The sequence below is a fragment of the Vombatus ursinus genome, unplaced genomic scaffold (assembly GCF_900497805.2).
Source record: "Vombatus ursinus unplaced genomic scaffold, bare-nosed wombat genome assembly UNPS02014814.1, whole genome shotgun sequence".
Lineage (NCBI taxonomy): Eukaryota > Metazoa > Chordata > Mammalia > Diprotodontia > Vombatidae > Vombatus > Vombatus ursinus.
In genome coordinates this window covers 7774626-7800619 of record NW_020954592.1, presented here as the reverse complement: position 1 = coordinate 7800619, position 25994 = coordinate 7774626, and the positions used below count along the sequence as shown (strand labels likewise).

The window sequence follows — 25994 nt, the reverse complement described above, 5'->3', positions numbered from 1 at the left end:
TGCATATAATTTTTCTCTCCCACTGTCCTAATACTGACAAATATCATCTTTCCATGCAGGAATGTAAACAGTTCAACCTTAGTAAGTCTCTTATGATTTCTCTTTGTTGTTTACCTCTTCCATGTTTCACTTGAGTCTTGTAATTGAAAGTCAAATTTTCTATTCAGCTCTGGTTTTGTCATCAAGAATGTTTGAAAGTCCCCTATTTCACTGAATGACCATTTTTTCCCCTGTAGGATTACACTCAGAGTTGCTGAATAGGTGAATGTTGGTTGTAATCCTATCTCCTTTGCCCTCCAAAATATTATATTCCTTGCCCTTCAGTCCCTTAATGTAGAAGCTGCTAAATCTTGTGTTATCCTGATTGTGTTTCCACAATACTTCAATGGTTTCTTTCTGGCTGCTTGCAATATTTTCTCCTTGACCTGTGAATTCTGGAATTTGGCTACAACATTCCTAGGAATTTTTCTTTGGGGATCTCTTTCAGGAGGAGATCAGTGGATTCTTTCAATTTGTATTTTGCCCTCTGGTTCTAAGATATCAAGGCAGTTTTCCTTGATAATTTCTTGAAAGATGATGTCTAGGCTCTTTTTTTGATCATGGCTTTCAGATAGTCCAATAATTTTTAAATTCTCTCTCCTGGATCTATTTTCCAGGTCAGTTGTTTTTCCAGTGAGATATTTCACATTGTTTTCTAATTTTTCATTCTTTTGGATTTGTTTTACAGTGTCTTGATTTCTCATAAAGTCACTAGGTTCCAATTGCTCTATTCTAATTTTTAAGGAAGTATTTTCTTCAGTAATCTTTTGGACTTCCTTTTCCATTTGGCCAGTTTTGCTTTTTAGGGCATTCTTCTCCTCATTGGCTTTTTGGACCTTTTTTGCCATTTGGGTTAGGCTAATTTTTAAGGTGTTATTTTCTTCAGTATTTTTTTGGGTCTCCTTTAGCAAGCTGTTGACTTGTTTTTCATGATTTTCTTGCGTCACTCTCAGTTTTTCCTCTACTTCTCTTATTTGCTTCTCAAAATCCCTTTTGAGCTCTTCCAAGGCCTGAGACTGATTTATATTTTACTCGGAGGCTTTGGATGTAGGAGCTTTGGCTCTGTTGTCTATTTCTGGTTATATGTTTTGATCTTCTTTGTCACCAAAGTAAGATAATATAGCCTGACTCTTTTTGCGCTGCTTGCTCATGATCCCAGCCAATTACCTTACCTCTTTGTGGAGTCATTTTTATAGGTATTTGGAGGGATTTGGGGGAGAGTTCAAGCAAGTCACTGCCATCTTGGCTCTGCACCCCAGACTTGCAGAATTCTTTCTTTTAAAAAAAATTGTTTTTTTCCATTTTTATAATTTTGATTCTGAGCTTAACCAATACCAAATAAAATGAGCATTTCCATATACAGTAGAACAGAAGAATGATTTTATATGAAATTGCAAATCTCCATTATGAAGATCTTAATTTTCTTTTCAAGTATATGAGAAATTCAGCACATAACTTCCAAAGCTCTCCTGCTTGTCTGTGATTCCTTTTGGCCTTCATTCTGTTCTCTCTCTCTTTTTTTTCCCTTGGGGGGGAACTGTGTCAGGTGTCAGGGCCCTATCTCAACTCTACCTCTCCTCCCTCCCTATCCTTCTTTTATGCTTGCCTCACACCACCCTGCACTGAAAAAAAATGAAAAAAAAACACAAAACCTTGTGATAAATATCCATAGTCAAGAGAACAACAAATTCCTAGTGGTACAGTGGATAGAATGCTAGGCCTCAAGTCAGAAAGACTCATCTTCTGAGTTCAAATCTAGCCTCAGACACTTACTAGCCTAGGCACATCACTTAACCCTGTTTGTCTCAGTTTCCTCATCTGTAAAATAAGCTGGAGAAGGAAATGGCAAATCACTCCAATATCTTTTTCAAGGAAATCCCAAATGTGGTTATGAAGAATCAAACACAAATGAACAACAACTGAAAAATGTATGTCTCACTCCGCACCCTGATTCCACTGTTGTCAGGACGTGGATATCCTTCATGCTTCTTCATACTCTTTCCACTAGCCTTGGATAGATATAAGAAGTGCCTATCCTAGACATGAGATGGCGGAGGGAAAATCCCAGAAATACTAGGATACTGTGATTTTTTTTCTGCACAGGTTCCCTTTTTTCATCTCTAAAACAGAGCTTGAGATCTGTAAGGGACCTTAAAGGTCAATGAGTCCACCACCCTCCCTCTCACCACCCACCCAAACACACTCCACCTGCCCCCTTCATTTTACAAATGAGGAAACTGGATGATGAAATGATGAAAGACTTCTACCGAAGATCACGCAGGTAGCAATCAAAGTGAGGTTGGAACAGTGGTTCTCTGACTTCACACCCAGTATAATTCCTGCTGTATCTCTCTTCCTCTCAACCTGCTTGAATAAATAATCTGTTGCTGCAGAATGATTGGGGGTGGAAGAGGGAGTAAGATTTTTTTTTAATTACCAGCAGCTTCTCTGTTGCCAGGTACCTCATTATGCACTGAATCACACTGAATGAAAGAATCACAGAATTTGAGAGTTAGAAGGAATCTCAGAGGCCTGTAGATTAACCTGTATCTGAATAAGGATCCCTCCTGTCCTGGAACACACAGCAAGCATGCCCATCTATTCAGATGTCAATCAATTCAGCTTTTTCCTTCAGGCTGGCTTCTGAAGGGAATGAGTGTCCCGGGGGAACCTCCTGTGTGGAGGACAGTTACATCCACTTTTCTTCCACTGTTGCGCTTCAAAAGGCCCCTTCTACCCTGTCCTAACAGTGGGCAAAAGGACTGGCCTTTAACAGGTATTCTTCCAGCCAAAACATGCTCTGACTCAGCAAAGACAGATAATCTAGTGCTTTGAGCAACATTCCTGTATTTCTCTGAATCCAGGACATGATTGCAGTGAAAAGCTTTTTAAAAATTCTGCATTCCACATAGCTCATGTCCTCACTATTGAGTTTGAATACAATTGCAGTAGATTGGGCTAATTATAAGGATTTCAATTTTCTTATACTTGAACCTCCTGAGCACTCAATCTAAATTAGTATTTTGGCACTGAAAAATAAATGTAGCAACAAGGAGGCTAAAGTCATAGCTGTTGTGCTCATCTTCCAAAGAAGTCCGACCTCCTATTTTTCTTTAACCTCTTCCTCACCTTCTTGAGAAGGTTTTACAATAATCAGTATTTCTGGGCACAATGAAAGATGCTGGCATTTATGCACACCAGTGCTAGGGTCCTACTTTATACTGTATGCCATGTATTAAATGTACATACTTTAATGTATGCAACATATCAAATATATATACTTTATTGCATGCAACACTAACTTGTCAGTGTGACTGATTATTATTTGGAAAGATGATACTCACTAGGTCAAATGCAAAGGGTAAGACTAAGCCCCTGACCTCAAGAAGCTCAGCAACGTAGCTGGAGATCTTTGTGGGTCTCACTGCATCCCACCTTTCCTTATAACCACTTCCTGCTGTACACACATCATTGGAGATTCATCTTCTTAATACTTAACTTTGCACAAAATAATCCTATGATGAAAATGTTTTATAGCTCCCCCTTGACCAAGGATCAACTGGATCATAGGATTTAGAGCTGGAAGGGACCAGTCCAATCCTTTATATAATGCTTTAAGGTCTGATATATATATATACATATACATATATACACACACACACACACATATATACATATATACATATATATACATATATATATATACATATATATATATATACATACATACAAGTTCACTCTGTTCAAGCTTCACAAAAACCCTGTGAGGTAAGTACCATAGGAGTATTGTTATGCCCATTTTACAGATAACTGAGGTTCAGAAAAGTTAAATGACTTATACACAGGCACACAACAAGTAAATGTCAAAGGCAAAATTCAAGTCCAGGTGTCTCTTTATTCCAAGTCCAGAATTCAAGTGAATGTACTCCCCACTCCTCCCTAAGCCTCCTTAGAAGCCCCATTTACCCCTGACCAACTCTCAGCTCTCAGAGTCTTCTCTCTACTCTTCTTTCTCATAGCTCTTGTATATATCGCACAACTACCATTTTTCATATGCTGCTCAATGTTGATTGTTTAATCAACATTTGTTTAAATCAACATTTAATTAACAATTGTTTAAAATTTCCCCACCCCCAAACCTTGGGCTCACATAGACTGAATCTGATAGGAGAGGCTGTCATTACAACTCAATTTCTCTTTTGGGTCATTATTGCCCCCACTCAGAATTTAATCTGTGAACTTTCTAAATATAGCCCAATGTCTAGATTTCTGTATATGTGAGGAACAAGGCACTTAGCTTCTGTGTAATCACTCAAGCTAACAATTGATATCTTGTATTGTATAGTCTTGTATAAGCAACTAGGTGTCGCAGTGGATAGAGCATAGAGCATGGAGTCAGGAAGGCCTGAGTTCAAATTCAACCCCAGGCACTTCCTAGCTGTGTCACCTTCGGCAAGTCACTTAACCTTGTTTACCTCAGTTTCCTCATCTGTAAAATGAGCTGGAGAAGGAAATGACAAACCATTCTCGTATCTTTGTCAAGAAATCAAGAAGAGTTCTTCACAACAGAAAAGACTGAACAACAACAATAGTATGGTCTTTACTTCACCCTACATAAGATGCAAAGAACTTGCGAGAACCCATAAACAAACACAATTTTCTTCCCTTTTCCCTCAGATGCTGCCCAATTTTGCTCAAAGTTCCTAAAGTACTTATGGCAAGCACCTCCCCCACTATTTGGCTTCTTCTTAGAAGAGAGATCAACTTGAGGTGGTCAGTGGGACAACACCCTAACAATTCTGGTGAATCCCCCTATACCACAGGGTCCTATGCAAGCTCCCCAAAATTCATAGTATAGCCCTGATTCCCCCAGAAAGCAAACACACTTTGGAGCTGGTCAATTGGAAACTCCTTTCCTATCAGATCTGCCCAGTCCAAATAATTCATCGCAACAAGGGAGAACAAAATATAGGTCTTTTCTTCCTCAGTGTCTTGGCTTTAAAGCCTTCTCCAACTACAAGAGCATGTGGGCCTGCCTTTTCTCTCTCTAAAAAGAACACTACTCAGGCATGACTTTTCTCTCTTTGGAAGGCCAGATCTCCAAACTCTTGAATTTGAGGTTACTCTTAAAGTGACACCAAAAGCTGGTATTACCCAAGAAACTTCCTTTTATGGAAGGAAGGCTGGATTCCAGAATCAAGAGTCCTAGTAAATCCTGCCTCCCTCTCATCCCCAAGTCTGAAACACATGCCAATAGTACTATACTGGAAGCTGAACTTCAAAAATACTGTCTATGAATTCCCCTCAGCCACAGGAGTGAGAAGGGAGGGGGTGGCAGAAGCAAGGGCAGTTTTATTTGCATTGGCTTCAAGATACCATTAATGGCTCCTGAGTGGTAGTGGTTATAGGAGCTAGGTTTGTTCTTAGCTCTACTGTACTAAAGATCTTTCTGGAAGAAAAGTGAAACAGGAAAAGAAATCCAAAAGGGATGAACAGGTCTGTTGGTTTAGTTTTGTTTTTTTTTTTTTTACAGGCCAGACAAGGGGCAGCTCCTGCCATATTCCCAGGAATTCAAACCAACCAAATTACCTTCAGGGCATCTCCAACTGCTGAAAATCTACCTCCCAGGACTCACCAAGCAGTGACTCCAAACCTATCTGATAGCAACTGCCCTACTTGCTGAGAGTTAATTAGGAGTTGTCTTTGTCCTCTTAATGAGAGGTAGGTAAACATGCCCACACCCTATAGCAATAGACACTCAAGTTTCCAGACAAAGTCTCATGACCCCAAAAGCTCAAGACTTTGATTGGAAAAACTCCCTGTATCTTCTCTCCTACAACTCATATCCATAAGCTCTTCCCAACTAGAGGTAGGGAACTCCTGGAATTCTCATTCCAATAAATTTTCCTAAACAAAATGGGTCTTCAGGAAATGCCTGTTGATGTCTGCTGATTATAGTGATAAGTAGGATTTAGCTGTTGACTCTGACCCAGAGATGCTCAAGGCAGCAATTCTGAATTAACCTGCTGAACCAGATTGTGGTGGGACTCAGTAATCAGCCCTTCAAAAGCAACAAAACAAAGGGGAAGAATAATACTGACTCAACAAATTCAAGAGGGACATCTTAAGTGCCTAACATGTACAGGGCGCTGGAGATACAAAGACAGTCCCTCTCCTTAAGGGACTAGGACAGGGGAAATATGACATGCACATATGTTGTAAGGGTCAAAGGAGAACTAGACAAAGTGATATGAAGAACTTGAGGAGGGATATTCAAAGCCCCTCATAACCTAATGCCTTCCTACCTTTCCAATCTTCTTACACCTTAATCCTCTACATGTACTCTTCAGTCAGTGACATTGGCCTCTTGAGTGTTCCACAAACAAAACAGTCCAGGCATTTTCTCTGGCCGTCCCCCAAACCTGGAACCATCTCCCTCCTCAGCTCTGACCACTGAACTCCCTGGCTTCATTTAAGTCTCAACTAAAATCCACCTTCTACAGGAAGCCTTCTCCAACCTGTCTTAATTCCAGTACCTTCCCTCTTTTAAATATTTCCCATTTATCCTGTATATATTTGTTTGCATGCTGTCTCCTCCATTAGATTATAAGCTCCTTGAGGGCAAGGGACTGTCTTTAGCTTCTTTTTGTATCCCCAAAGTTTAGCACAGTGCTCGGCACTTAGCTTAATAAATGTTTATTGATTGATTGATTGAAGGAGGTACCATCAGATTTGGGAAGAACCTTCGGCAAAAGGCGATGAAGTTCCAAGGATGGAGAAAGACTTTACATCTACATAGAGTTTTAAAAGTTTACAGAGAACTTTCCTCACAACAACCCTGTGAGATAGGTAGTAGAAGTAGTATTATGGTCATTTTTCAGATGAGGAAATTAGGACTTGAAGAGATGTCCTGAAAAATTATTCATAGCCTGGTTTTAGATGATGAGATCTGTAGGCCTCATGTCAATTTTGCCAGCTTAAGGAAAATTATGTCTGACTTTTGGCCTCTGCTTCACCCAACCAAATGAAGCAGTTAATGACTAAATTTAAGTAACAGCCAGAAGAAAAAATATACTGAATTTAGAATGAGGAGTTTAAAGTTATAGCCATTGAAATAAGAAAAATTATAGTTCTCGTTCTATTGCCAATTCATCTGAAAGGAAGTTTCTAATTAAGCAGTGAGATCTGTCAGGCTAGGATCTGCTGAATGTGCACCAAGAAAATATTTCAGACAGACCCAGAGGCTGGGGAGCTCATTGGAGCAAAACAAAGTACTCCTCACAAGCCAGAGAATGTCCATTACTGAGCTTCTCAGCTTAATCATGAGTCAACTTTCAGGAATTACAAAGAAGACTCTTCAGAAACATTCATTTGGTCCATCCTGTCAGTGAAAGTTCTTCAAATTTAAGCAGTCTAAGATAACTGGGGTGAAAGAAGATTGGGGCTACAATTTGGTTCAATGAAGAAAAATAAATCTATGGCCTAGATCACTGAGGTATAAATGCTTTTTAAAGTTGCATTTTAATGTATTAGTGATATGGCCCAATATAGAGGCTGCCAGGGGGGTGGAAGTAGTGGGCAGAATGCTATTGAAGTTGCTTTGTGTCCAAGAAATGATGTAAAAATATCATTCAAGAAATGTAGGATTGCAAAAGACTCATGATGGAGAATGCTATCCACATCCAGAGAAAGAACCATGGAGTCTGAATGCAAATCAAAGTATACTATTTTCTCTTTTTGTTTGTTTATTGTTTTTTCTTTCTCATGGTTTTTCCCTTTTGTTCTGATTCTTCTTTCACAAATGACTAATATGGAAATATGTTTAATATGACTGTACTTGTATAGCCTATATCAGATTATATACCATCTTGGGGAGGGGGGAAAGGATGGAGGGGGATATTTTAGAACTCAAAATCTCATAAAAGTGAACGTTAAAAACTAAAAATAAATTTTAAAAAATGAAAAAAAAAGAAATGGGGGTTGAAAAAGAATGATAAATCCAGAGTTGAGAGTGTTCTTAGGACCTAGTCCAACATTCTTCTTTGACGGATGAGGAAATTAAGAGGTCCAGTGATTTGTTCAAGGTCACACAACTAACAAACGAAAATGGTGGGATCTGAACTTGACCTTCTAACTCCAAATCCAGCATATTTGTTTTCCAGTCTTCTACGATGCCTCAAGGAGATGGGTTGTTTATTTAGCAAAAGTAAGAATAACTTATAGAAATTTCAGTACTGAACTTAGAGTGCTTTGGTTAGATCTTCTGTGTGGGAGGTTAAGAACAAGGATCACAGGATGTGATCTACGTAAATGGAGGGAATATGCTGAATGATAAGATCATAGACCCATTGAATCATTGAAGCCATAACTTGGGCTTCCACTTAAATCCTACTCTGAAGCCACATCATGGTATGGCAGTGAATCTGGTTTCTCAGAACCTATGCCGGCAGAGATAAAACTCTGGTGAATTCAGACACTGTGTCTTTCGTTCAACAACCAGCTCAGATAAATGTGGAGAGGCTTGTCAGTGGAAGGTCAGCCTTCTGAGAATCATATGAGACACTCTGCTCTTCAAGGAGCCAGCCCAACAAAGGAGGTCCTCTCCCTGAAGCTAACAATGAGTACTCTGCAAAGGGAGAAAAGGAATGCCAAGGTCATAAGTGTCATGGTAAACACTGGCCCCATGTATTTATTTTCTACAAAGTGGCAGCAGTACCATGGATAGAGAGCTGGCCCTGGAGTCAAGAAGATCTGAATTCAAATTTGACCTCAGACACTTACTAGCTAATCTCAGCTAGTCACAGAGGTTACTCTGTCTGCCTCAGTTTCCTTATCTGTAAAACTAGGATAACAATAGCACCTACCTCTCAGGGTTGTTATTAGTATCAAAAGACATACTATTTGTAAAGTGCCTGACACATAGAAAGCACTTAATAAATGTCTGTTTCCTTCCTTCTAGAATGAAATGAAGGGACAGCTAGGTGGCACAGTGGATAGAATGCCAGACGTGGAGTCAGGAAATCTCTTCTTCCTGAGTTCAAATCCGGCCTCAGACATTTGCTAGCTGTGAGACCCAGGGCAAGTCAATTAACCCTTTTTGTCTCAATTTCCTCATCTGTAAAATGAGGTGGAGAAGAAGATGGTAAACCCCTCTGTTATCATTGCCAAGAAAATCCCAAATGGGGTCAAGAAGAGTTGGACATGACTGAAAAACGACTAAACAACAACAAAATTATAAGATGAATTTTTTTGACCATAGCATCTCATGAAATCATCTACCAAGGTACAGAGAAGTTGTAAATTTTGCCAGTGCAGTAGAGAGAGAGCCTATCCCTGTGAAAATGGCAAAACACTAAAAGAGGTGGATCACAGACTCTAGAGTCAGACAACTTCAGTTTAAATCCTTTCTCTGTCACAAACTATTACTGTTACCTTGGACAAGTGACTTAACCCCTCTGGGACTCAGTTTCCTCATATGTAAAATGAAGAAGTTGGACTAGGTTGTCTCTAAAAACCCTTTTAGTTCCAAATATATTAGGCTATTCTAGCACATTCTCAACTTCTTTTCTCACTGGCAGGACAGGTGTCCCAAGGACAGTTGACAGTTGACTAGTTCTTCCCTCAGGGTTCTATGTAACTAGATAACTCTGAAGGCCTGAGATATTCTAGCATTGTCACACACAAGCCCCCATCCATTGAGCTCCCAAATATCAATCAGCCAATTGACATCAATTAGTTTTTACAAGAGGCTGTTTGCTAAGAAGGTATATCAAGGACAAAGTAAAAAAAAAAACAATCCCCAAACCACAGCTCTATTCTCTTACATAAATGATCCATAGGGAGAATGGACATAAGCCTAAAACAGGTAGAGAGACACACATGTAGGAAATACATGGAACTAATATTTACCTTAATACTCCCGACCTTTGCATCCCTTTTCTCCCTTTACAGAGTACTCATCAAGTTAGTTTCAGGGAGAGGATCTCCTTTGAAGAATTTAGTGTCTCATTTGGTAGGTCAGTTCACTTCTAAGTGGGGTCAAATAGGTAGCCTGGCTGTGGTGCTGATTTCTCACTGGATTCACCTGCTATGGCTTTCAACCCTGGTCGCAAGTGTCTGGATATCTCTTTCTCCTGGTTTATCTTCATTGCCATATGATAGATATCTTTACCATAGATGTCTCATCGTCTCTGCTTCCACCTGCCCCCAGATAGAAACAGTATCTCACATTTATAAAGAGCTTTAAGCTTCACAAAATTCTTTCCTCACAACCACTCTGAGTCTAGTAGTCCAAATATTATCCCAATTTTATAGATGACAAACTGAGATTAAGAGAAGTTAAATGATTTGCTCAGTCACATTGCTGATGTACAATCCAGAAGTTGAAACCCAGGATTTATAACTCTAAAACCCCATGTTCTTTCCACTATACCTACTAGCAAGAATTCATCCAATAGTGGAAATATAGTCATAATACAGTTTCTTTCTGAAGCATATAATTTTGACTTAAGGCAAATTTCTAGTTTCCATTTTCTACAGAAAATCATTTTTTTAATGACCTTGGTCCTAATAGAATTTGTCTATATAACTAATTAATAGTATTTCTCTTCATACATGTGACTTCCTATCAAAATTCTTCAAAAGAAAAACTACTTAACTACTGATACAATTATCTTCCAGTGACATGGAGGTGGTGGAAAGGTATGAGAATTTTTAGTATACCAATGATAAAGCTTTCATAAAGGGCTTTTTGAAATTTATGTGATAGAAAGTATTATATTCCAAGATCAGCAGTAATAGAAGTTATGAATATCAAATGAGATAATAGATGTGAAGAGAGCTTGAGAAAGTATATAACACTATACAAATGCAAGGTGATATTATTAATGTTATTGTTATTATCCAAGGCCTGGAAATTATTCCATAAACACTGACAAATCTCAGTTCTTCATAATAATGGAGAGGAGCAGTGGTGTTAAGAATTGTAAACAGTGAATTATAGAAAAAGCAATGATGCTTGGTTTCAGAATCCATTATTTGGTTTTTCTAGTAGATTTCTTTTCCAATTTTGGCTTGCTTAGGCTAATATCGAATTCTATATGCATTATTTTATTACAAAGCTACCAGTTAGTAGACAAAGGGGTAATTCCAAAAGTATACTTGTAGCAAGAAGCTATCTAGCATATTAAAGAGTAGTGAAAACTGATTTTTTAACACCAAGTCTTTGTATGATTTGGGGGATCCCTGGACCCAGTCTCTCCCACAGCTACAGGCAGCTTAAGTAGTACAGTAGATAGAGTGCTAGGCTTCAGACATTTACTAGCTGTGTGACTCGGGGCATTTTTTTTTGAGACAATCAGGGTTAAGTAACATGCCTGGGGTCATATAGCTAGTGGGTCTGAATCTGATTGAAGTCCTCCTGACTTTAAGGATGGCGCTGTATCCATTGTGCCACCCACCTGCCCTTCTGGGCACATTATTTAACCTCTATCTGCCTCAGTTTCCTCAACTGGAAAATGGGGATAACAATAGCACCTATCTCCCAGGGTTGTTGTGAGAATCAAATGAGATAATAATTGTAAAGAATTTAGTACAATGCCTGGCACTTAGTAGGTACTTAATAAATGCTTGTTTCCCCTCTTCTTCTTTCTTCCTTCCCCAAGCAGAAACTCCTTTTAGACTGAATTCTTTCTTTTTCTCATTTACTGACTATAAATTGGAATTGGAGGGTGAGAAGTACACTGGTAGTTCAGTTTCTTATGTAAGACTTTCTATCTCTCCATAAAACTCTATGTCACTAAATAGAAATATATAACACTAGATAGAAAGCAGTATCTAAATATTAACACACAATGAAAGAAGCACAGGCAAACAGGACAGAATTCTTCATTCTTGAATCCTAGGAGAGCTACTTTTAAGACCTGGTATTTCACCATGTTTTTTCTGCCTCTGCATACCCAACACCTAAATGGTGCTAATGAAATTGCTCAGAATGTCCCATATAAGACTATCTTACTGCCATGAATCTAATGTTGACAATAGCAGGGGAACACACACTATTTTGTCCCTTCCATCCCTCTCACTTCCCAAGCCTTAGCCTCCAAAATGTGTGTTTCATGCATGTCACAATCATCCCAGAAGGGTTTCCATCAAATCCATGTCTACAGCAAGGAAGCATGACAAACTGCATTGATCCTCTGGGTCTTGCTATAGCTGGGAAGTATACCTCTATCCCTGCTGTGTGGAAAGTAAGGGTGAGTGAACCAGACAATGGATAATGTCCTTGTCAGACCAGTGACTCAATAACAAAGAGGAAATCTTGAGCTCATCCAATTTTGCAGGAGTAGATCTGGTAAAAGCAGATAAATAGAGATAGATTGGGTCATTGAGCAAAATGATGCCTCATATGCTTCTTTTAAAGTAAAAGATTTATTAATGCCTTTTGCATCATAACAATTTCTGGATATAAGTCCAACCAATGAGTCTAGCTTTGTACCAAAGACAAACAGTTAAGCAAAACCAACCAATATGGCAATGGTATCTACTGACATACGTTAACATTTTAAATACATAGAACCTCCCCACCCTCTCTTGTCCAGTGAAAGAAAGAAGGTGAATTTCTTCATCTCTTCTCCAGGGCCAAGATTGGTCATTACAATTACCCAGTGTTGGAATATGCTTTAGTATACTTTTCATTTATATTATTGATGTCATTGTGTACTTTGATTTCATGTTTCTGTTTATTTCATCCTGCATTATTTCACACAAGGTTTCTTGTGTTTACATTCCTCACATTTGTCAATTCTTATGGTGCAATAATATTCTGTTATATTCACATACAACACTTTTTTTCAGTTATTCACCAACTGATTTGCATCTACTTTGTTTCCATTTTTTTTTTTTTGCTACCACAAAAAATGGTGCTATGGACATTTTGCAATATACGGGACATTTATTTCTGTCTTTGATATCTTTGCAGTACATGGCCATCAGTAAGATTTCTGGATAAGAAGACTTAGGGAATTTTCTTTTCCATACTTCCAAATAGTTCCTCACATGGTTAGATCCACTCATAGCTCCATCAACAGTGTATTAGCATAGCTATATCTGTGCCAATATGGGGTGCATACCTCATATACTTTTCTAAATGAAATCTAAAGAGTTCTTTTCCTGCTCTTCCATTGATTCTGGAATAGCTTTGATTGTGATGTGTTCTCTTTGTGCTCAGACATCCTTAAATACTAGCAGTAGTAACCTGTTATCTTGCCACTAGCCATCCCCCTTCCTCACATCCAATCATGATCCCATCCTTTTCTTGCCTCTTTCTTCTCCTCTCCAGCCCAGCACAGTGGGTGATTTCATAGTTAGCTATACATTAAGGAAGAAGAAACATTGTGATTTTCTGTAATGATGTGTAATATGTTTACATAGTAACTTCCATTTGGTTTCATGAGTAAAGAGTATAATTATGTAGGCATCGAGGGCCAAGGCCAAGAAGGTAATCACTCTGGGTTCTGCTGAAGAATCTTGCACAGACTTGTAAGAAAGAAATTCCTTAGAGTAAAGGCAAGATGTATGGGAAGATTCAGTGTCCTGGAAGCTGGCAATGACAACAAATAGCACTTTTCATCCTTCTTTTAACAACATGCCTGCACAACTCTTTTCAAAAGATTTCTAGAAACTCTGGCAAAGCTTGCATTTCATTCTAGGAATCTCTGACCCTGACCAGTCAAAAATAATAAAAGCCCTAAAAAATCTATGCAGTGTTTTCAACAAAGTTATAGAATGGATATGTAGTTATTGTCTAAGTATGTCACTAGATTTAAACATGTATGTGTGTCTGCTCCATGAAAATCCAATCTGTGCAAAGCCAGACATATACTGGAGATTTTGATAATCACTCAGGATGTTGGTACCTTTGACAATAATAGGAAAGTTAGGGAAAGAGGAAAGGTTAGAGGAAAAGATAATGAGGGGTTTTTTTTGGACAAGTTAAGTTTAAGAACCAGTTTGAGATATTGAATAAGCAGTTTAAGATGTTGACAATAAAGGTCAGGAGAGAGGTTAGGGGTAGATAAGTAAATCTGAGAATTATCAGCATATAGATGTTAATTGGATCAATGGAAGTTGATGAGATCACCAAGTGAAATAATATGGAAAGAGAAGAGAAGAGGGTCTAGGATAGAGTGCCATAGGATACTCATGGTTAGCAGCCATGACCTGAATGGAGCTCTAAATGAGACTGAGGAGTGGTCAGATGGGTAGGAGAACCAGGATGAAGCAGTATCATGAAAACCTAAAGTGTCAAGGAGAAGAGGGTGATTGACAGTGTCAGAAGATGTAGAGAAGTAAAGAAGAATGATGATTGAGAAAAGTCCATTAGACAAAGAGATTGTTGGTAACTTTGGAGAGAGCAGTTTTGGTTGAATGATTAGATTGGAAACTAAATTGTAGAAAGGTAAGAAGAGAATAAGAGGAAGTGGAAGCGTCAACCATAAATTACCTTCTCAAGGTGTTTGTTTGTATACAAAAAGGAGAAGATATTTGAGATGATACTTGGTGAGGCTAGATAGATCAAGTGGAGCCTTTTTTAAGGATAGAAGACACTTAGGCATGTTTGTAGGCAGAAGGGAAACAGCCAGTAGACAATGAGAGATTGAAGAGAAGAAGAGGAGTGAGGGAAAGATCTGAACTCGTACTGGACTTGTTGAGGAAAGACAGGGAGTGTCCTGGAGTTTGGTAGATGACAACTACCAGAATTTTGATTAGGTGGTAGATATGAATTGGCTGGGTTTAAAGGAGGTGAGGACAGTGAGAAGAAAGTCTGAATGACATCCTAGGGCTCAGAATCACTGGAACGGTGAGAGTATAACCAAATGGAAGTTTGTTCATTATTGTCAAATACATCCAAGTGGGTTATTAACATTATTGTTGTTGTTGAATCATTTTCAGTCTTGTCCAATTCTTCGTGACCCCTTTTGGGGGTTTTCTTGGCACAGACAGTGGAGTGGTTTGCCATTTCCTTCTCTCGCTCATTTTACAGATGAGAAAACTGAGGCAAACAGGATTAAGTGATTTGCCCAGGGTCACACAGATAGGCTGTGAGGCCAGATTTGAACTCAGGAAGATGAATTTTCCTAACTCCAGACCTGGTACTCTATCTACTCCACTATCTAGCTGCCCTTACTAACATTACTAGGGGTTGAGCCCTCTCAGGGTGTTGGCTGCTCAGATGAGGAGATCGGTAAAGGGAGCTAATAGAGTGGCACTTCTGACCTTTCCCTACAGGCAGAGCAAGCCAGGAGATAGGTGGAGGGAACAGGATAGACGCCTGCAGCAAGGAAGAGGACAGCCTAAGAGACCAGCTCAGGATCAAGATATCTCATCTCAACTGAACTAGTCCCTGATCTCATTATCTGATTTAAGAAGAAATTCCCCAAATTCTCTAGTGTGGTAAACCAGAAATCAGGAACATATCAAAAATTTAGATCTTCTTCCTAGTGCTTTCTTCCTAAAGCTTTTCTCTCCCTCCAGGGACCACTCCCTGAAGAGATCAATTGACATAACAGAAGTAAAATGCTTTACATACCTTAAAGAACTATACAAATTTTAGCTATTAGGATGATGAGGAGGAGGAGGAGGAAGAGGAAGAGAAGAAGAACCTAGGACTACTTGTGTCCTCTCTTGAAGCCAGAAGAGTAGGATCTCTCCTCTCTCAAGCTCTAACTCAGCCCCTCCCATATGAACCAAGCATTAAGAAATCATTCTCCCAATAAGAAGAGTCTTATGCAAATGCACCAGGCTTGAGTATATCTGAATACACCTATAATCTTGGGTCACTAGATTAGACTCTAGATTTTAAAGAGATTTTTAAATGCCCTGAGTTCAGAGTATTAGAGTTCAGAGTACAATAGTCCAGAATACAACTTCAGAATTGTAGTTATTAAATGGCTCTTGATGATGCCCCCAATTAGAGAGTAAAAGCTTTCTGACAATGAAATATTAGTTTGAGATCTCAGCCTTAGGATAGGAGGGGTCACTCTCTTCTGTATAGCTTCCAGAAATGTTCAATGCCCTTATCCTTTAAACAAAGGGATACCAAGAAATGTAAGGACAGTGTCGACCACAGGTATCCATGATAGATAATATTAAATCCCTCAAATATAGCCTTTAACCTACTACTACTACTACTACTCATGGTTTGTCCTTTGTTCATATATACAGAATCAATAAAAAATAGAACTAATACAATTACAAAATACTTAAAGAAAGGTAGTTTCAGAGGGAGGGCATTAGCAGCCGGGGATCTGGAAAGGTTTCTTGTAGAAGGTGGTGCTTAAATTGCATGTTGAATGGGGTTCTATGAGACAGAGTTGAGGAGGGAATACGTTCCAAGCAAGTAGAATGGCCAATGCCAGCACACAGAAACAGGAGATAGAGTGTTATTTAAGAGTAGAAAGAAAGACCAGTTTGGCTGGTTTTCTGAGTGCATGAGGTTGGAAAGATAGGTTAGGACAAGGTCATTAAGGGCATTAAGCTAAATGGAAGGGATAAAGGGGAGCTGGGCAGCTAGGTGGCCCAATGGACAGAGCACCAAGCCCGGAGTCAGGAAGACTCATCTTCCTGAGTTCCAATTCAACCTCATGCACATACTAGCTATGTGACCCTGAGCAAGTCACTTAACCCTGTTTGCCTCCATTTCTTCATCTGTAAAATCAGCTGGAGAAGGAAATACTCTAGTGTCTTTGCCAAGAAAACTCCTAATTGGGTCACAAAGAGACCGAAACAACTAACCAACAACAATAGGGAACTGCTGGAGTTGAATGAAAAGGGGAATAATGGGGTCAGATCTATACTTAAGGAAAATCCCTTTGTCAGCATTGAGGATGATGGACTCAAGTGTGAGAGACTTGAGGCAGAGAAACGAAGTAGCGGGCTGTCAACAATAATCTAGGCTAGAAGTGATGAGAGCCTGAACTAAGGTGGTAGCTGTGTGAGTAAAAAGAAGTAGTCTGATGAGAGAGGCGCTACGGACCTAGAGGAAAAGCATGATTTGACAAATGATTGGCTATATGGGAATGAGGAAGAGTGAGGTGTTGAAGTTAATTTCAGGGTTATGGACCTGAAGAGGAAGATGGAGAGCTGAACATCTTGAGTGTTAAATTGAGGAACTGAAGTTCAATATAAGGGTTCAGAGCCACTGTGGTTCTTAAGCAGGCCAAAAGTTGATTGGGGAACAATAAAAATGGTGTTTAAAGATAATATTTCTGGTGGTTATGCATAGATTGAATTGGAATGAGGAGACTGAAACTAGGATTGGTCCACATTATATCAGGACTTATGCCCACAGATTATACCCTTTACTTTGATTATGTGTATGTTATTTTAAAAGCTTGTGTGTGCAAATATCCATATACATGCATATGTATATGTACATACATACACATGGTCTATACATCCGTATATATAGCAAGGTGGCGCAGTGGATAGAATGTCAGGCCTGGAGACAGGAAGACACATCTTCCTGAGTTCAAATTTGGCCTCAGACACTCACCAGCTGTGTGACCCTGGGCAAGTCACTTAACCCTGTTTGCCTCAGTTTCTTCATCTGTAAAATGAACTGGGGAAGGAAATGGCAAACTACTCTAGTATCTTTGCCAAGAAAACAGCAAAAAGGGGTTACAAAGAGTCAAACATGACTGAAAATCACTGAACAGCAACATACATATGTACATATAGTTCCATAAATTGGGGAGAAAACACCAATATGTATTAAAGACACTGATTTTATTACTCTATATATGGCTATAGTTTCATACATATATATATATAAATTATAAAATCTAAATTGGAGAGAACATTATAAATGTGTACATTTGTACACACACATATATATTTAAAATTTAAATTGTGGAAAAATACGAACATTAAAGATATATATGGAGATAGATTAATGTTGACATATCTATCTATATATAAACATATACTTTTAATGTATGTTGGTGTTTTCTCTCAAATCTAGGTTTTTAAATGCAGGAACTATATCATCTTTATTTTTTCACATCTCTTCAATTCACCTAGTACAGTACTAATCTTGTCACACAGTGGAAAATCTGTAAATGTCGTTGACTAATTTTTATCTCTGTCTAGGACACTATGTTCTTTACTCAGTAAAATCTGTCCTGAAAAAAAAAAGGAGCTACCTTGGTAATTTCCTGCTTCCTGATAATTTTAACTTATGGAATAGGCAGTGTGTGCTCGGTTTAAATTATACTATATAAAAGCTCTGGCTCTTGTTCTCCTTGATCTGTGGTCTAAGATGAACCACGTGACAAATTTCCTACCCTACAAAGGATGCTAAACGCCTGGATCTTACTGTTGCCCTGGGAAACAACCAAGAGACGTAGGGTGGCAAGTTCCACTGTTCTGATCCTGATCTGAATGAGAACAAAAACTCTCATTAACATTATCAAATTAGAAGATATTTTTAGCTTCTTTAACGTTCTGCAATACCTGGTTACATTTTTGCTTGTTCAAGGGTTGTTATTCCTAACTGTTTCCTTTTTTAGGGCATTTAAAAAATAAGCCTTTGGGGAAATTGGAGAAACATGGGAAAGCAAATCTAACATGATATAAGAAGTAAGTAGAACCAGAAAAACAATTTACATAATGCTAGGTAACTGGTGTGGTACTTAGAGTGCTGGATTTGGGGGCAGGAAGATCTGAATTCAAATTCTGTCTCTAACATTTACTGGTTAGCTGTGTAACTCTTAGAAAGTCACTTAACTGCTATGTGCCTCGGTTTTCTCATCTGTAAAATAATGTTGTCGGACTCAATGACATCTAAAATTCTTTCCATTTCTAAATCAATAATTCAATTAATAATGCAAACAAAAACAGCATTAAAAGGCAACCAGACTAATTCATCAGAATACCTAAGATCACACTTGTTTCCTCCTACTAAAGAGATGGGGTTTATGGATGTGGAATGTTGTATACATTCTCAGATATGAGCACTATCGCTTGGTTCTGTTTATCTGGTTTTGGTTTTTGTTAGAAGGTGTATATTGGGAAGGCTAGGGAATATATCAGGAAATAACTATAGGGCAAAAACAAAAGGCACCAATAAAATTTATAAAAACAAATACAATTCTCTTGGTTCTTTGTGAAGGTATGAGGTCATTCCTTCTCAATACTCTCTGTTTATCTTGTGTCACCATTATATTTCTTGTATCCTTTGGAGGAAAAACATTTATCAACAACCTCCTAATATTATAATTCTTAATTGACTTCTTATTTTTTAGCTTGTCAGAAAAGATGACTTAACAATTTATATTATCACTTCCATGCCTCAGTTTCAATCAGAACAATGTCTTTGGAAAAGACAAAGTTATGGGCCAAGTGACTGGATTAAGAAGACAGTTTTCTGTTGCTAGCAGAAATATGTCTTTGTGTTTCAAAGCTGATCTGTCCCTTAGAAAGGGACATTATGGCACAATGATTCCCAAAGTTATCACAGCACTTAAAATGTCAAAGGTGTGATTTGTTTGCAACTATGAGAAAACTGGGGATTAGGCTACTGAGATCATCAAAAGGGAAAATCATAGATAGATAATTATAGTCTTAAAGTTGGAAAGGTCCTTAGAGCTGAACACAGGACCTTCATGCTCTTTCTTTTGTTGGTGCTCCTCTAGATATTATGGTTAGGTCAAATCAATCAATCAATCAATGAACATTTTAAAAGTTCCTCCTATATGCCAGGCATCATGCTGAGTGATTGGGATTACAAGGGCAAATGCAAAACCCTCTCTAGCAACAAGTCACTTAACTGTTTGCCTCAGTTTTCCTCATCTCTAAGATGAATTGGAGAAGGAAATGACTAACCACTCCAGTATCCTTGCCAGAAAATCCCAGATGAGGTCACAAAGAGTTGGGCAGAACTGAAAAAACTCAACAAGAACAACAACAACATCCTCAAACAGTCCCTATCCCCTTCCCTTTGTCTTTGCCACCTGAGTGACTGTGTCAAGTATTCTAGAGTAGAATCCTAGCAGACATAACTATTTGTATTCTAATTTTTCCTCCTTTCAGGAATGTTTATGTGACTGTCTACCTAATTTAAATCATTATGTAATTTATAAAAAATAAGTTTAATGGATTTGTATGTTTGTTTGAGCCAGAATTTTTCCTTAAAGTTCATTTACGTCTGAGTCCTTCTAAAATAAATGCGCATTACTATGTTGAGAACTTCATCTCCCATTGTTAGCAGACTAGTGGAGGGCTGCATCTATTTTAATCGCTGAGATGCAGTCTAACACAATGTTCGTGCAGCCCCTTGCTAAAATATCTCAAGATTTCTGGCTAGGAAAGGACTTTCTTCCAGTACTTGTAATCGTTAACAGACTGGTAGAAAGTTCAGGCAAGGTATTGGTAATACACTATACAAATTTAAGGCCAAAATGTTCTTTTTTTTATCCCTCTGAGGCACTTGAAGGAAACATAAAAGACTTGAGGAGCCATCCTTCATAAATGATGAAGGACAGAGTTCTAGTTATGCCATCTCCATGTGGACACTTTTTTCTGGAGCAAGAGAGTTTTGATGGGATAAAAGAAGCCATGGACCATCTACTCTGTCCATTCTTGCCGGCCACAACAAAAAACTCTTCACCACAATGAATGTTAAGAATGCACTGCCTTTCAAGAAATCCCAATAAGCAGATCATTACTACATACCAGAAACAAAACTATAGACACAACCACTAATAAGAGACTAGCATTTGGGTTCTGGTGTAGGTCACAGAAAGGGCTTGACATAATTTAACAACTATTCTCTTATGTTCCCCAAACATAGTTGAGATCTGGATATTCTCTGATGGTCATTGGCCATTACTACTTTCTTCAGAGGAAATATGCCTCCTGTGTGGTCAAGGCAAGGGGAGGGGACTCAACGAAACACATTCCTTTCTGGTACTAAAAAAAAAATGGTAAAACTAAATGCTAGCACAGTGGACAAAGATAAAGGCAGAAGTGTTAGTCAAAAATTTCCTTTGCTTATTATTAAGGACTTTGCATATAAAGTGGAACATGATAGATGAAAATATTGTAGCTTTTTGTCTTTTTGTAAATTTAATGAACTTCATGAAAGAGGTGATTAGTACGTAATATACTCAATAAGACGTGGTGTATTTTCAGGTAGAATTTCAGGGAATGAAATACTCCATGTTACCCTAGCACTGTGGGTTCATAATTAGTTGAAAGGGGAACAAGAAATAGAAAGTAGAAAACAAAGGAATGATGAGTATATGTTAAACCTACGCTGGTAAGTCCAGGTAGAAATGGACACGGTCATACCTGTGCTATCCTTGCAGTGATGCAAATCCTTCTGTTCTTTGACAGGATTCAGTAGCTGAAATGTTTATTATATATCAGTGTACTTCTCCACTGCCTTTACTCCTTCCCTCCATTTCTCTAACAGGCATCATCATCTTTGCCTCTGCTGCCTGGCTTCCTGGACTTCCTCCAAGTTCTAGCTAAAATCTCACCTTCTACAAGAAGGCTTTCCTGATCCTCCTTAGTACCAGTACCTGCCCTCTTCTGATTATCTCCCATTTATCCTCTATATATCTTGCTTGTACATAAGTTGTTTTCATATTGTCTCCCCCCATGGGTCTGTGAACTCCTGGAGAGCAGAGACTGTCTTTTACCTTTCATTGTATCCCTGATGCTTCTCTTAGTGCCCCGTATATGTTCTTATTCAACCATTTCAGTTGTGTCCAATCCTTTGTGACCCCATTGGGTTTTTTTTTTGGCAGAGATACTGTGGCTTGCCATTTCCTTCTCCAGCTCATTTTTTTACACATGAGGAACTAAGGGTTAAATGACTTGCCCAGCGTCACATAGTTAATAAATGTCTGAAGTTAGATTTGAACTCATGAAGAGGAGTCTTCTTGACTCCAGACCCAGTACTCGATTTAGTATGCCTCATAGGTGCCCCTGCACATAGTATATGCTTAATAAATACTTAATTGACTGCCTGTCTGACTGACCCAAAGGAAGAATCATTTCTTTTTTTTTAATTCCTAAATAAAACCAGTAGTTGTTTATTGGGAAAAAAACAATAAGGTAACATAAAAATTAGCCAATCTGATAATCTTTAAGACAGAAAAATTAAATTTCCAATATCAAAAGGGCAGTTTCACCACAGATGAAGAGGGGGAAATAAAGGAAATTTCTAAGACTCTTGGTGGTCAGTCCACCTCTGTGGTGGCTGCCTGGTCCAAAGATTTAGTTGAATATGGTGGATTAAATTGCTCTTGGTTTGGGCTGTAGTCAAATAATTTCTAAATTTTAATCATGTGCATCATTTTGGATAAAAAAATATTTTTTCCTCTTGAACCTTAATAGTCACCTGAATTGACTGACCTTTAGAGACTGATTAGTGGAAGACCACAGCTTATCCACGTGCCTACTAGTTAGCCAATTTATTAAGGATCTGCAGTATTCTATTATGCACTGAGAAAAGTAAATTATCTTAGAATTCATTTCTTTTCTCTTTCTGGATGCCATATTAGTTCCTTTTTCAGATATAGCAAGCATTCATTTTTTTTTTCATTTGCAACAAAATCATGGGAGTAAAGCAATACATTTAATAAATCTTAATCTCAAAGAGCATCATTTTTTTAAAAGTAATGCCTGAAATATTTCTGCTGAATCTCTCCCTCTCCTCTTCCCATCCTATCAGCCTTTTATTCTAAATCTGCAATAAATGCAAAAGAAAAGGGATGGCAGAAAGCAAACCTTTTAAAAATTGGAATTCAAATATCTTCAAACGAGAGAGAATAGCACACTGCTGTCTGGAAACATATTCTGGTTGATTCCATGACATGTCCATTACTGAACAGGCATCAGATTGCATTATTTTAGAGTCCCCAGAGTAATTTTATATTTGGGAAATCACAAATTCCTATCTGAGGAGGCTAATCTTTCCCATAGAATTATCCATTCATATATAATCAAAGCACACTGTAATTATAATCTCATTCTTAATATTTAAGGAGAGTTTCAAATATTGAGGGTGATGGCACCAACAAAGGAACGTGGTTGGTTTCTAGTGTTTGTTTCATTACAATCAAGCAGCAATCCCACATGCTTGATTGTGAAATGTCTTGCTATCTTTTAGATCCATAAAGAATCCAATGACCCCTCCCCCTCCCCCAAGTTTGGCAGTGAGGGACAGACGAGTGGAATTGTTAACATTGTAAGATCAGAGAAGTAACATGGCATGGCAGAGAAAGTGATGGGCTTAGAGCCAGGGAAACCTGGGTTCAAACACTACCACTGGGCCTTACTAGCTGGGTGACCCTCTTAGAGAGTTCACTTAACAGTATCTTAAGCAATTCCATAGCACTTATCTATTTTTTATTTTATTTATTCCATAGAACTATTATATTTATAGAATTTATTTTTGTTTATTTATTTATTTTTACTAAGTCATAGTCAAGGGTCCCTTGGCTGAAATCACAGATCCTCCATGTATTCTGAATGAGACTGAAACAATTAACATTAGGATTCAAGACTTCAAGGATTTTTTTTTAAAATAAGATTTATTAAGCACCTACTATGTAGCAGACATTGTACTAAGTGCTTGACAGATATTACCTTATTTGATTTTCATAACAACCTTAAGAGATAGGTGCTATTATGATTCCCATTTTGCAGATGAGGAAACTGAAGCAGACAAAGGTTAAGTGACTTGCCCAGGGTCACACAGCTAGTAAGTGTCTGGGGTCTGACTTGAATACAGGTCATATTGACTTCAGACTCATCACCCTATGCACTGCATCATCTAGTGGCCCCTGAAATTTCTGAAGGGAATAAAATCTTCCCCCAGTAAGGATCACATGTACAGTGTGCCCTGGATATTTATGCTTAAAAAATGAACTGAACATTATAGAAGTCATCTTGTCTCAAAAAAAAGTCACATATATTTAGCCCTTTAAGGTTCTCAAAAATTTGTACTGATAGCATTTTGTTTTTTTCGTCACCTGTATTTTACAACATAGCTTCAGTCCTCTCAACCCACCTTCAGAGAGTTGTACCTTATAACAAAGAATAAAAGAGAGGAGAGAGTAAAACAGTTGGGCAAAACTAACCAACACATCACATGATCCATTAGAAAGAACACTAGCTCCAGAGTCAACTGACCTGGGTTAAAATCCTGCATCTGTTGCCCGTGTGACCTTGGACAAAGCACTTCACTGGGGATTGGAATACACAGAGTGTGGGGTCCTTTCTAGATTTATGAAACAAGTCATAGGATGTCCACTTGTATGCCGGGCCTCCTAGCTCACAGAAGCAGATCTTTGGTGTCTTCCATGGAGGTGCCTCCATTTTAGGTGATCTGGGCACAGATCAAACACCCATTATATCTGTATTCATTATAGTCATTTTTAGAGTGCAGCAACATTCTGTAACATTGAATACCACAAATTGTTTAGCCATTCCCTGGTGAATGGGTTTCTATTTTATTTTTAATTCCTTGTTCCTACAAAAAGGACAACTATAAATATTTTGGCACATGTGGAACCTTTCTTTTTTTATCATTAACATCCTTAGGGTAAATGCTTCATAGTGGGATCTCCAGGTCAAAGGGCATGGATATGTTAAGTCATTTGCTTAGCATAATTCATTCACAACTCAAATACGAGTACACTCATGTGTTTGTCTTTCCTTGGTCCTTCCAACATTTACCATTCCTATCTTTTGTCATCTTTGCCCATTTATTGGCAGTTGTTTTGATTTTCATCTCGGTTATTATGCATTGGTGATTTGGCATATTCTCTCATATGCATTACTTTTGAAAATTCTGATCACATCTCTTGGGAAATGGTGTTTGGTGCCCTTTAAAGTTTGGAAAACATTTTACACATGTTCTGATTTCAGTCTCAAAACAACCTTGTGAGATAGGTGCTATTATTTTACCTACTATGAAGATAAGGAAATTGAGTTTCAGAGAGCATAAGCGACAAGTTAAGATCATAGAACACAGTCAGTAAGTTTTCTGATGCAAAATTTGAAAACAACTCTTGTTGTTTAGTTGATTTAATTGTGTCTGACTCTGTGACCTCACTTGGGATTTTCTTGGCAAAGACACTATAATGGTCTGCCATTTCCTTCTCCAACTTGTTTTACAGATGAGGAAACTGAGGCAAACAGGGTTAAATGATTTGCCAAGGGTCACCGAGCTAGTAAGTGTCTGAGGGCAGATTTGAACTCAGGTCCTCCTGACTTGAGGGCCAGCACTCTATCCACTGCACTACAAATCTGGCACTCATCCACTATGTGACCCAGTCTCTCTCTGTTAAGAAAACTGAACTTGTTCCCACACTAGTACTATATCTGAGTTTTCTTCCAGAATAATTGTTTTTACTTGTAAACACACACACACACACACACACACACACACACACACATACACACACACTTCTTTCAGAAGCCTTTTCATCCTTTCTCTAGGGAAAAAAATCCAACTTTCTTCCCAGGCTTGATTGTTGTGTCGCTAAAACACATATGTTTTTCTTATCATATTTCAATTCCCATGCCCCAATCTCTATGTAATAATGAAGTTCGCAACTTCTGTAATTTCCACCCCAGGACATTATGTCCCCATGATTATCAGTCTCCTATCTTTATTTTTCTCAGAGCCAAGAAGGCTTAACGCTACTGACTAGCCTTACACACAAACACACACACACACACACACACAGAGAAAATTATGTGGAATAAAAGAAAAGTTACCACCTAAGGAGTCAAATGACCTGCATTCTAGTACTAATACTGAGATCAACTAGCCTTGTGATCCTGAATGAGTCATTATTTCTCTGGGAAGATGAAGAAGATGAAGAAGTAGAAGAAGAAGAAGAAGAAGAAGAAGAAGAAGAAGAAGAAGAAGAAGA

General features: G+C 38.3%; 1 long non-coding RNA gene across 1 annotated transcript in view; it reads left to right on the top strand.

Moving 5' to 3' along the window:
* LOC114022945 overlaps nt 1–25994 on the top strand; it is a 51688-nt gene that overhangs the window by 21059 nt on the left and 4635 nt on the right. The window contains exon 3 of the long non-coding RNA XR_003566723.1: nt 5573–5760. This is a non-coding gene — a long non-coding RNA (uncharacterized LOC114022945). The remainder of the gene's footprint in view (nt 1–5572; nt 5761–25994) is intronic.